Source organism: Herpailurus yagouaroundi, unplaced genomic scaffold (genome assembly GCF_014898765.1).
Source record: "Herpailurus yagouaroundi ecotype Mexico unplaced genomic scaffold, PumYag 187, whole genome shotgun sequence".
NCBI classification, from domain to species: domain Eukaryota; kingdom Metazoa; phylum Chordata; class Mammalia; order Carnivora; family Felidae; genus Herpailurus; species Herpailurus yagouaroundi.
In genome coordinates this window covers 6,468,707-6,478,631 of record NW_024412418.1, presented here as the reverse complement: position 1 = coordinate 6,478,631, position 9,925 = coordinate 6,468,707, and the positions used below count along the sequence as shown (strand labels likewise).

Genomic DNA, 9,925 nt, shown 5'->3' with positions numbered 1-9,925 from the left:
AAAGAAAAGAAAAGAAAAGAAAAGAAAAGAAAAGAAAAGAAAAGAAAGGAAAGGAAAGGAAGGAAGAAAGAAAAAAAAGCTCACCTCATGTGGTCTGAAAATGTTTTTGGAAGGAAAAACTAGGCTGTTGGCCTTGGTTTAAACTTAGTTTTCCATGTGCCAAAGGCAGCAATGAGCACAGTGCTGGGTCCACACTAACCTCAGAATAGTCACATAAGTAGTGGTTCAGACCATCGGAAGCAGGCCAGAGGCAAGCTGGCTAAAGAACTGGTCACCAAAAACTTGAACTGTTCACATACTACCACTTGCACTGGACCAACCTTGATTTCTTAATGGTGCGGAGAGCAGAGTGGTTACCTAATGGTTCCTCATCAGAATGAAGGACTTTTTAAAAATTCCTGCTTCAGTGATACTCATAAGGTGGCACAGGGAAAGTTTCTTTACCCTGAATCTTATTTTGCCAGAAAATTTAAAAAGTAAAAATGAAAATGGGATAGTAATATTCTGCCCTTTGATAGAGTACTAGGAAATCATGTCTTTTCTGTTGTTTGACCTTTCCGGAGAAACAAAAAACCAAAAACCATCAGAGTGATGATGAAAAAGAACAGGGACCCAACAGGAACACACACTCAAATGTTAAGGGAAGGACGGAGGAATGCAATCTTAGTCTCTTCATTCTCCGTCCTCCTTTAAACTGATGTTAAAACCAAGATTAATAAATGCACACATAAAAATTCTATTATGGGTGAGCAGTGGAAATGGATATACTTAGCAGTCGAGGCAGATGTGGTGCTCCCGTTCTCAATTTAGCTTCCCATCCTCCAGACAACAAGTGGTGGCATTTCAATATTTAGGCAGTGACTCTAAAACTATGTCTCTGAAGGCTCCCAAGCTGCACAGGCCTTCTTTCCCATTTTTATCATTAGCATTGCCTTACCTCAAAGATTTCACTTCACTCAAGCTCAGTTCACAACACAGGGAATTTTGAAAAAAGGAAGTTATGTTCAGCCTGTAAAGAGGTAAACAAATGAACTCCTAAACGTATAGCGTTACTTAAAAACAAAAATAATGAAAGGCAACATGTCACTGTATGGGCCTAAATGTTCTAGACTGGCTAACAGTGCCTGACCCCTATCTGCATCCAACCAAGGAACTGTGTCTTCTGTTCGAACATGCAAACATAACCATCCAAAAGTTAGAACTAGAATAGAAGCTAACTGCTTTTGTATTTTGTCAGAGACTCTGGCTCCTGTAGAGACACAAGCGGCAGGAGCTGTCTTCCATCCTGCTAAAGGAGGAAGCCAACCCAGACTGCAGTGAGAGGAGACTGCAACTGGCACATGGCACACGGGTTGCCAGGCGCTGACTGCCGGACAGGCAGGAGACAGTAACCCTAGCTGGGACTGGTTAAGTTACTGGTTAGGTTTGTCCTAGTTTCTCCTATGCACACTGGAGCTGATCACATGCTTCTTCCTACAGAAAGCTATCAGGACCAACAAGTAACTTTGTGAGATCAGTCAACAACCAAAATTGGGTTCTTTTTAGTTCAAGGATTCTTTTAAAAAGGAAATCAACAAATTTTAAGATAATCTCGCTGGTTACTGTTATGCTTTTATTATTCACTAAAAATATTATCTAATTCAATTTCTATTTTAATCAGAATCACATGCATAACAAGAGAGCATTTAATGTGGAAGAGTTTACTGAGCAGCCAGGCACTGCTCAGCATACTGTAAAGATGTGCCCTCCTTAAGTAATTTTTGTCAAGCCAAAGCTTGAAAATCACCAGTTTAGAGTAACGTTTTAAAATCCATTTTATGATGTATAAGGCAAGACTGCTTTAAGAACTTAAAAGATGGAAATATTATTACATGAAGGAGGGCACTTCTCTTTAGGCAGGTCACAAGAGTCATCTCAGTATAATAAAATTCAACATGCTTGTGGGAAAAGAAAGCACAGAAATTAATCATAAGTCACAATTTTAGAAAAGGATTACAAAGTTAAATGATGATAAAAACAATTATTCAAATACAAAAATGCAGATGTTAAGGGGAAATTAAAAAGAATTAGCAGTTATTCACAGAAAACTGCCTGTAAGTTGTTTTTAAATTTCTGATTCAGAAACACATTTCAAGCTTTTCCTACAAAGGATGCATTAGAAATAAAGAGATGGCAGGAACGGTTATAACCAATGGTCTGCTACAAGAGGTAACTTTCCCTCAGTCCCTTTTTACTGTGTGTCCTCTCATTGTGAGTTTATACACTCAAGGTTTCCTCTTCTTTCCCTTGTGGTCTTAGTTTTCTTTGCTTTGAATATTCTCTACTTCTTTTCTAAGGGCAACAATTCAAAGCCCAATGATGTTAGGGTAGGGGCAATCAGCCTGCCATAACATTAAGAACCAAAATCATTAAAACTGATCAGCAGATAAGGGAAACCCTTTAAAGAACAGCACAGCCTGCATTTAGAACATCGGAGTGGAATAAACAGTTTAAAAACTGGACTAGAAGTGCCAGAAATCACAGCAGTCGTTTCGTCAAAAGAGTGAAAGAGCAAAGAAAAGCATAGTTGAGCAAAAAGGCCCAGGTGGCACATGCGAACGTCAGGCTGTCTATCCTGACTGACATAACCAGGGAGGAGTTCAATGACAACTGAAGGGATTTTATACTTCTAGCTCAATAATCTAAATGTGTTTTGAAGGGCAAAAATGTGAAGTCTGGTTATATGAGCACAGAGGAAATTAGAGCTTACTGCCAAATTATAAAAGAGAACCTATGTCATTAAAAATCACCATCAGTGTATATGAGAAAAGTGTAATAATCTACGAAAAAGTCATAACCTCAGACAGTTAAGTGGACTGGATATTTCCCCCCAAAGCTTCTGGTAGAGGATAGAAAGGTTGTAGAAAAGAAGTAAGCAACTGATACCACTTGAAAATAACCAACCACACTTAGAATTTTTAGCTTAAAACCTTTATGGGCTTGAATTTCACTTCAAAAATTGAGTACTTCTAATATGATCAATTGGGAGCCTCCCAGAGCTCCCAATCCAGTACTTTGCATAGGCAAAAATATACTGCGCTGCCCCTCCCCTGTGTGCACTCTCTCTCCCAAAAATAAACATTTAAAAATATTTTTTTTAATTAACATAAAAGGGGAGCCTGGGTGGCTCAGTCACTTAAGTGGCCGACTTCACTTTGGCTCAGGTTATGATCTCACAGTTCATGGGTTCGAGCCCCTTGTCCAGCTCTGTGCTGACAGCTCAGAGCCTGGAGCCTGCTTCAGATTTTGTGTCTCCCTCCCTCTCTGCCCCTCCCCTGCTCTCACTCTGGCTCTCTATCTCTCAAAAACAGATAAACATTAAAAAAAAATTTTTTTTTAAATTATACGGACCAATTTATGTAATCATCTACTTGACATCTCACTTTGTGGGAGCTTTTTGTAAAAATGTGGCAGTTAATTTTTTAAAATGTTTTTTGATAGGCAACTCTTCATGCCCATGGGTCCTGCCCTGTGCTTTAATAAAAATCACCTTTTTGCACAAAAGCCCCAAACCTCTGAGTTTCCAATAAAAGTCTAGACAATGAAAAAATTTCTGACCTCGGGATGGGGGAGTTTAAATGTTGTAAAACATTTTTTTCCTATTTCAAATCTATAATCACTGTAAGGCAAAAAGCACCAAGTTTAGTCATTGTTGTATGCAAATTGGTTTGATATTAAAATGATCATTTATGGTATACTGAGAGGATACGACAAGGCTAACGGGGGAAAACGAACACCTTTTTTGAAATCTAAAAACTTTACCATTTCCTCTACTGCCTCCTCCCCCAATCAGTGTCAAAGATAATGACTAGCAGAAAGATCCTCTTCTGTGCTTAGTTTTGTTGGCAAAAGTATAAACTCAAAGCCTCCCTTGGAGTTTCTGAAACTAACCCTGACCTAATAAAACTGTCCTGTCAAATTGTGACCACCCTTCAAACCAGGTCGTATTTTCTGATCCCAAATTGGTTCTGGAATTGAGTGTAATTCTTAGTTTGTAACAATATACTACGTAACTTTAAACTTTATTTCAGCTCCAGTGGTGATTAAAAAATCAGTATGTTGAACAAATTCTGATTCCAGGTGGGTAGTATTTGTGTGGAATCCACTAAGTTCTGTCCTCATCCTTATTCTGGTTTACTCAGGGTCTTCCATTTTGAACTGGAATGGGGAAAGAAAGTTAGCCGAGTAGCTGCTGTGTGTCCAAACACACACACACGCACGCACGCACGCGCACGCGACTAGGCAACAGCTAGTTCAAGTGGGAGATAAGCCTGCTTTGGGAAACAGCTAAGGAGAAAGTTGAGAAAGAAAAAGAAAATATTTCTAGCCTCCTAGGAATAGGAAATTACACCCCATAATATAGGAAAAAAGCCATCACCTTTCTGAATGCAACGTTTTCAAATCTGCACAACAGGCCTCATGCAAGAAGGTTAAACAGATGACCATAGAGCACACTCATCCAGCAGTTAGCCCATACCTGTGGCTTTACACCTCTCTGGACTATGTCTTCACTCTAAAAAACCAAGGAAAGAAAAATAAGTGGACCATGCCTACACTTCTCATAATACCAGAAATGTAGTTTCTTTCCAAAGAAATGCCCCCCTTTGTCACCATGGCTGAGGATTTAAAAAAAAAAAAAGAAAAAAGGGGGGGGCACCTGGGTGGCTCAGTTAGTTGGGCATCCGACTTCAGCTCAAGTCACGATCTCGCGATTCGTGAGTTCGAGCCCCGTGTCAGTCTCTGTGCTGACGGCTCGGAGCCTGCTTCAGATTCTGTGTCTCCCTCTCTCTCTGCTTTTTCCCTGCTCACATACTGTCTCTCTCTCTCTCTCAAAAATAAAATAATTTTAAAAATTAAAAAAAAGATAAAAGAACTCCTTCTCCCTCTCCCATTGCTAAAGTACACAATACCTTAAAACATAAATTGCATTTAACATATCAAAGTTAATTTTAAAACACCATCAATTTAAAAGATGGGAGGGGCGCCTGGGTGGCGCAGTCGGTTAAGCGTCCGACTTCAGCCAGGTCACGATCTCGCGGTCCGTGAGTTCGAGCCCCGCGTCAGGCTCTGGGCTTGATGGCTCGGAGCCTGGAGCCTGTTTCCGATTCTGTGTCTCCCTCTCTCTCTGCCCCTCCCCCGTTCATGCTCTATCTCTCTCTGTCCCAAAAATAAATAAACGTTGAAAAAAAAAATTAAAAAAAAAAAATAAAAATAAATAAAATAAAAGATGGGAAAGTAAAAGTACTAAAAGACTTAATACAGGTTTGTCCCTAAATATAACAAATAGCAAAACAAGGACCAGAACTTATGAGGCTGAATTTCAGTACATTTAGGTCACAAAAAAATCTCATTTTTAGCATCTGCTTTTGGATGAGAAACTACGAGAGAGCTAAAGGCTATATAATTCTTTTAGCAATTAAGGGTCATGTTATTAATGTGGAGAGACCACGCTATTTCCCCAAAGCAACCTTCCTGAATAGGCAGGTACCAGGCATAAAACTCTTCAAAGGCAACTAAGTTCCTGTCTGTATAAATGCATCTCAGTGGCCCTAGGGCGGTGGTGAACCACTGAAACCAAAAAAAATCAGAAGATGGGGAAGTTAATTGAAGCTAAAAGCAAACAGACGAACCACAAAACCGATTTGATTTATTTTTAAACATTATCGAACAATCTTGCAAGTAAAGATTGATTCTATAAAGAAAGCTGCCCAAATTCCTACAAACTTTCATGTCCACCCCTGCCGGCTATACTTCTGTCTGGCCCTGGGTAAAGACAGAGAACTGCCAAAAGTCATCAAGGATGAAGTCTACTTTGGAAAGTAAGAATTCTGAAAGACAAAGTGAAAACCAGAACTATGAGACACTGCACTCTACCTACCCTTCCTAAAGACAAAGAGGTTCCTGGTCCAAATAGATGCTTAAGTACTTAATTTGACTTTTCATATGGATCTAATTGGTTTCTAATTTTGCTAATGAAGTAGTGATGCCTCCAATCATTTTAAGGCAAAATCCAGATTAACAAAAAAACTTCTAAAAGCATTTTACTTGGACCTGCCTACATCATCAAAAATTATTAAGAGGAAAGGAACTTACATTTACTAAGTTCACAATACCTCACTTAATCCTGTATCATTATCATCATTTAAAGTGGGGACTACTCTAAGGATTTAGATGCTAAAATAATCTGAACAAGGGATTCTAACCCCAATGTGACCAGTATCTAGGAGGTACAAACTTTTACTGAGACAGTGTGTCTTGAGAAGGCTCTGGAATAGCAGTTACTACCTTGGACGGTAGAGAACAGGTTGAAGTCCTACTTGTTCATTTTATTCTATAAGAGGTAAAGGGCAAAGAAAAGACCAGAGAGTCACGTTTCCCAAAATGTCATATGAAACGTGCACGAACAGTTGAGAAACACTGCTGTTGTGTGAAGCTGTTAGACCAGACTCAGGCTGCATCCTAGCTGGGGAATCTCCAGAAGCAGAGAGCAAAAGAGAGGCCTGAGATCATTACGAAGGGCCAATGTATAAAAGAGTGAGAGACACACGTCTAGGTCCCAGAAAACAAAGCAGCCCTAAAAGGGTTAAGGAACACCCTAATTGTCTAGCCAAGAGAAAAAAGAAAAAAAAAAATTCTTTAAAGAAACAAACACATTAGTAGATATTAATCACCCTATTCCTAAGTCATCAAAGACTTCTTAAAGGAAAACTCAAACACCCAAAAAAGGATCAGCACTCTATTCCTCCACCCAGATACTTGTCACTTAAAGAAAGACGGTGGGAAGCTTAATACACAAGAAGGTATATTCTTTAAAAGCTTTGCCTTCCCAGTTTTGCTTTTCCTACATATTGTTGCCTTGTCTGTCAGAAAACAAATGCTTTGGGGAGAGAGGAAAGCTGAATGGAACCTAAAAGCGTTAGGTTTGTTTTTCACATCTTTCATTTCTGTGGGGAACCAAACAAAATGCCTAAGCTCTGTGAGGAAGCCTGGACTGCATTTGTCCTGTACCTCCTTGGAGCTCCACAGAAGTCTGTTTAAGATAATCTCCACCTTTCTCAATCACCATAAGGGGAGGTATAAAGGCAGTTCCAAAGAGAGGTGAAAAAGAGTTAAGGGGGGAAAGGAACACCAATGGCAGGATGGTGGGTGGTGGTGCACAAGGCAACAGAGGAAAGAAGGATGAAGAGCAAGCTAGCTCTGAGGAAAACAAGCAGTATTCACCTACTTATGACATGTTAACATGTTCAAAACATGACTTCCTATGAAATTTTAAAACTGCACTTAGCAAGTCAGTTGGTACAGGGAACTCTAAAAGGCAAACTACCTACTGCACAATTTCCCCAAGGAAGGATAAAATTATATTTGGTTTTGGAATATATCTTGGAATTCATATGATCTTGCCATGTTTTAAAGATGCAGTCATTGGGGCACCTGGCTGGCTCAGTCAGGACAGCATGGGACTCTTGATCTCGGGGTTGTGAGTTTGAGCCCCACGCTGGGTGTAGAGATTAATTAAACAAACAAACAAGCAAGCAAGCAAATAAAAAGATCCAAGAATGAATGAACACCATTACCTCTCTGGACTGATATAAAAGCACTCAGATCTCCTACATGCCTTCCTTAGGACAGGCAAGATCATGAACCCTTTTTTCTTTCTTTCTCAGAATTTTCCGTTGGCCTATAGAGCCTGTATGTTTAGTAAGCGACCAAACAGTGTCCTTCCTAGAAGGATGGCCACTGCCTCCCTCACTCACCATCAGCAACTCTTACTAGTATGCACAGAATAACAAACTCTAGATACAGGGGCTGGCAGCAGGCACAGTAATGCTCAATGACCTACATATGAACTGAACTCATGACCTTGGCCTCATTAGTATGACTCACCAACTCAACAATTGTTAGTAAATGCCCTTGATACCTTGAAAACTTTTTTCATAAAAGGCTGGGAACTAATGAAGAACTGAACAACTATTCAGATTAGAGACTTCCAAATGTTTTTAAAGGCGTAAGTGTTTCTTCCCTAAACATAAAAGTGAAGCTATTCAGGTTGTAGACAGAGGTGGGTAAGGTAGGCCCCACCTTTTGCCTTTCCTGTCCTCATGGTAACCCCAAATCTCCTGGAAAATATGAAAAAAGGCCTGGATAATTCAATATAATAGGTAATTCACCAATTTTTTTATCCAGTTTTGAGATGAATCGTTTTTTGAACAGATTTTTCTGGCTTTAGAATCTAAAAGATTACCAGAAATCAAGGAGCTTCCAATGCCATCAATGGTAATAAATATGTGCATCCTTGGGTTGACAAAATATAGTATTTAAGATTTGCAAACCTTGGGGCACCTGGCTGGCTCAGTCAGTAGAGCATGCAACTCTTGATCTCAGGGTTGTGACTTGGCACAGAGCTTAATTAAAAAACACTAAAACAAAAAAAAAAAAACTGGGGGGGGGGGCAGGAAAAGTAACTGTGAACCTCATTACCTAGAAGTAGTGAGAAGTGTCCAGACATTTTATAAACTGGCAATGATTTTTTTTTTCATTTTAAATGTTTTTATTTATTTTTACAAGAGAGTGAGTGAGAGGGGAAGGGTCAGAGAGAGAGAGGGAGACGGGATCTGAAGCAGGCTCCATGCTGACAGTAGAGAGCCTGATGCGGAGCTTGAACTCATGAATCCTGAGATCATGACCTGAGCCAAAGTCGGATGCTTAACTGACTGAGCCACCCAAGCACCCCTAAAGTAGCAATAATTTTAACAGGTAACATTTTTTTGAGCCCTTACTGTATGCCATACAGTGTTTTGGGTGCTTTATATTTAATCCTCATACCCAGTCTATCTCCATTTACAGATAAGAAGACACACAAAGAAATGAAATAACTCTCAAGATCACGAGAATCCAGGCAATGAAGAAGCTGAAATATAAAGTCAGGCAGCTGGACCCCTGGGTGAAAGACTGACTCAAGTTAAAACTGTCCACAATGAAGATCATGCACACAGGCCACAGAAAAGACCTCAAATGAGGAGGACTATAAAGTTGAGTCTGACCATTTTTTAATGGCAAATCTTCTAAGTAGGTAAATATCCAAAGTCTCAACTGTCACAAGAGAAATACAATTAAGTGAAAACTTCCTGCTGTTAATCAGCAGATGTGGGCATGTTCATCAACATCTTGATGTGTCAGCTTCCTCACCTGTAAATAAAAGGACTTAACTACATACCCCCATAGGAACCAAATGGATGCCCAGAATACAACCAAGGCTACTGTACACATTTCTAACTGAAGAGGAAAGAGACCATAGGAATTACTAAGGAAAACTGAGCTCTTTTTAAAAATGTCTGTTACCTTTTAGACTGCTTTGCAATACTCTTGCTTCTTTCTTTTTCCTATTATATGGCTGGTTCAATAACAAGTTTGGGTTTAGTGCACCGGTAAACTGCACATCTGTCTCACCCTCGTATCCTACAAAGTCAAGTAACCAGATAAAAAGATCAACTGAGAAACTTTCCTGGCTAGCCCAGCTCATCATGATGCAAAACTCCACCAGGGACTGGTGCTAGAACCCAGTAGAGTTTGCCTGGTACACCAATCTACCTGAATTCCTTAGGAACCTGTCGCAGGGAACAGTTGCCACCAGACTGTAATCCAGGACCCTGGACACATACACCACAACTAACAGTAGATAGAATCTAACGTTAAATGAAATAAAATGTGTGAAAGCACGCAGCAACAAATAGGTGGCCCAAGACAACGCAGAGAAACCATTAACTGTATCTCTCATATGTAACCTGCAGGTGGTTAGGTGGATTAAATAGGTACGCTGAAGCGCACAATAAATTCCCTGCAAGTCCCTCATCCCCAGAGTATCACCTTCTATTGTAGTAAACGTCTC

The 9,925-nt window shown here is 39.8% G+C and overlaps 1 protein-coding gene across 9 annotated transcripts in view; it reads right to left on the bottom strand.

Annotated features, from left to right (window-relative positions):
* CELF1 (CUGBP Elav-like family member 1) overlaps window positions 1–9,925 on the bottom strand; it is a 76,495-nt gene that overhangs the window by 32,589 nt on the left and 33,981 nt on the right. For 5 of the 9 annotated variants that reach the window (XM_040495170.1, XM_040495167.1, XM_040495168.1 and 2 more), the window contains exon 2: window positions 4,517–4,552. The exons of 2 other annotated variants lie outside the window; for them this stretch is intronic. The gene's annotated coding sequence lies outside the window, so the exon portion shown is untranslated. Of the gene's footprint in view, window positions 1–937; window positions 1,010–4,516; window positions 4,553–9,925 lie in introns of those variants that run through there. 2 more of the 9 variants (XM_040495173.1, XM_040495171.1) reach the window with 2 other exon arrangements.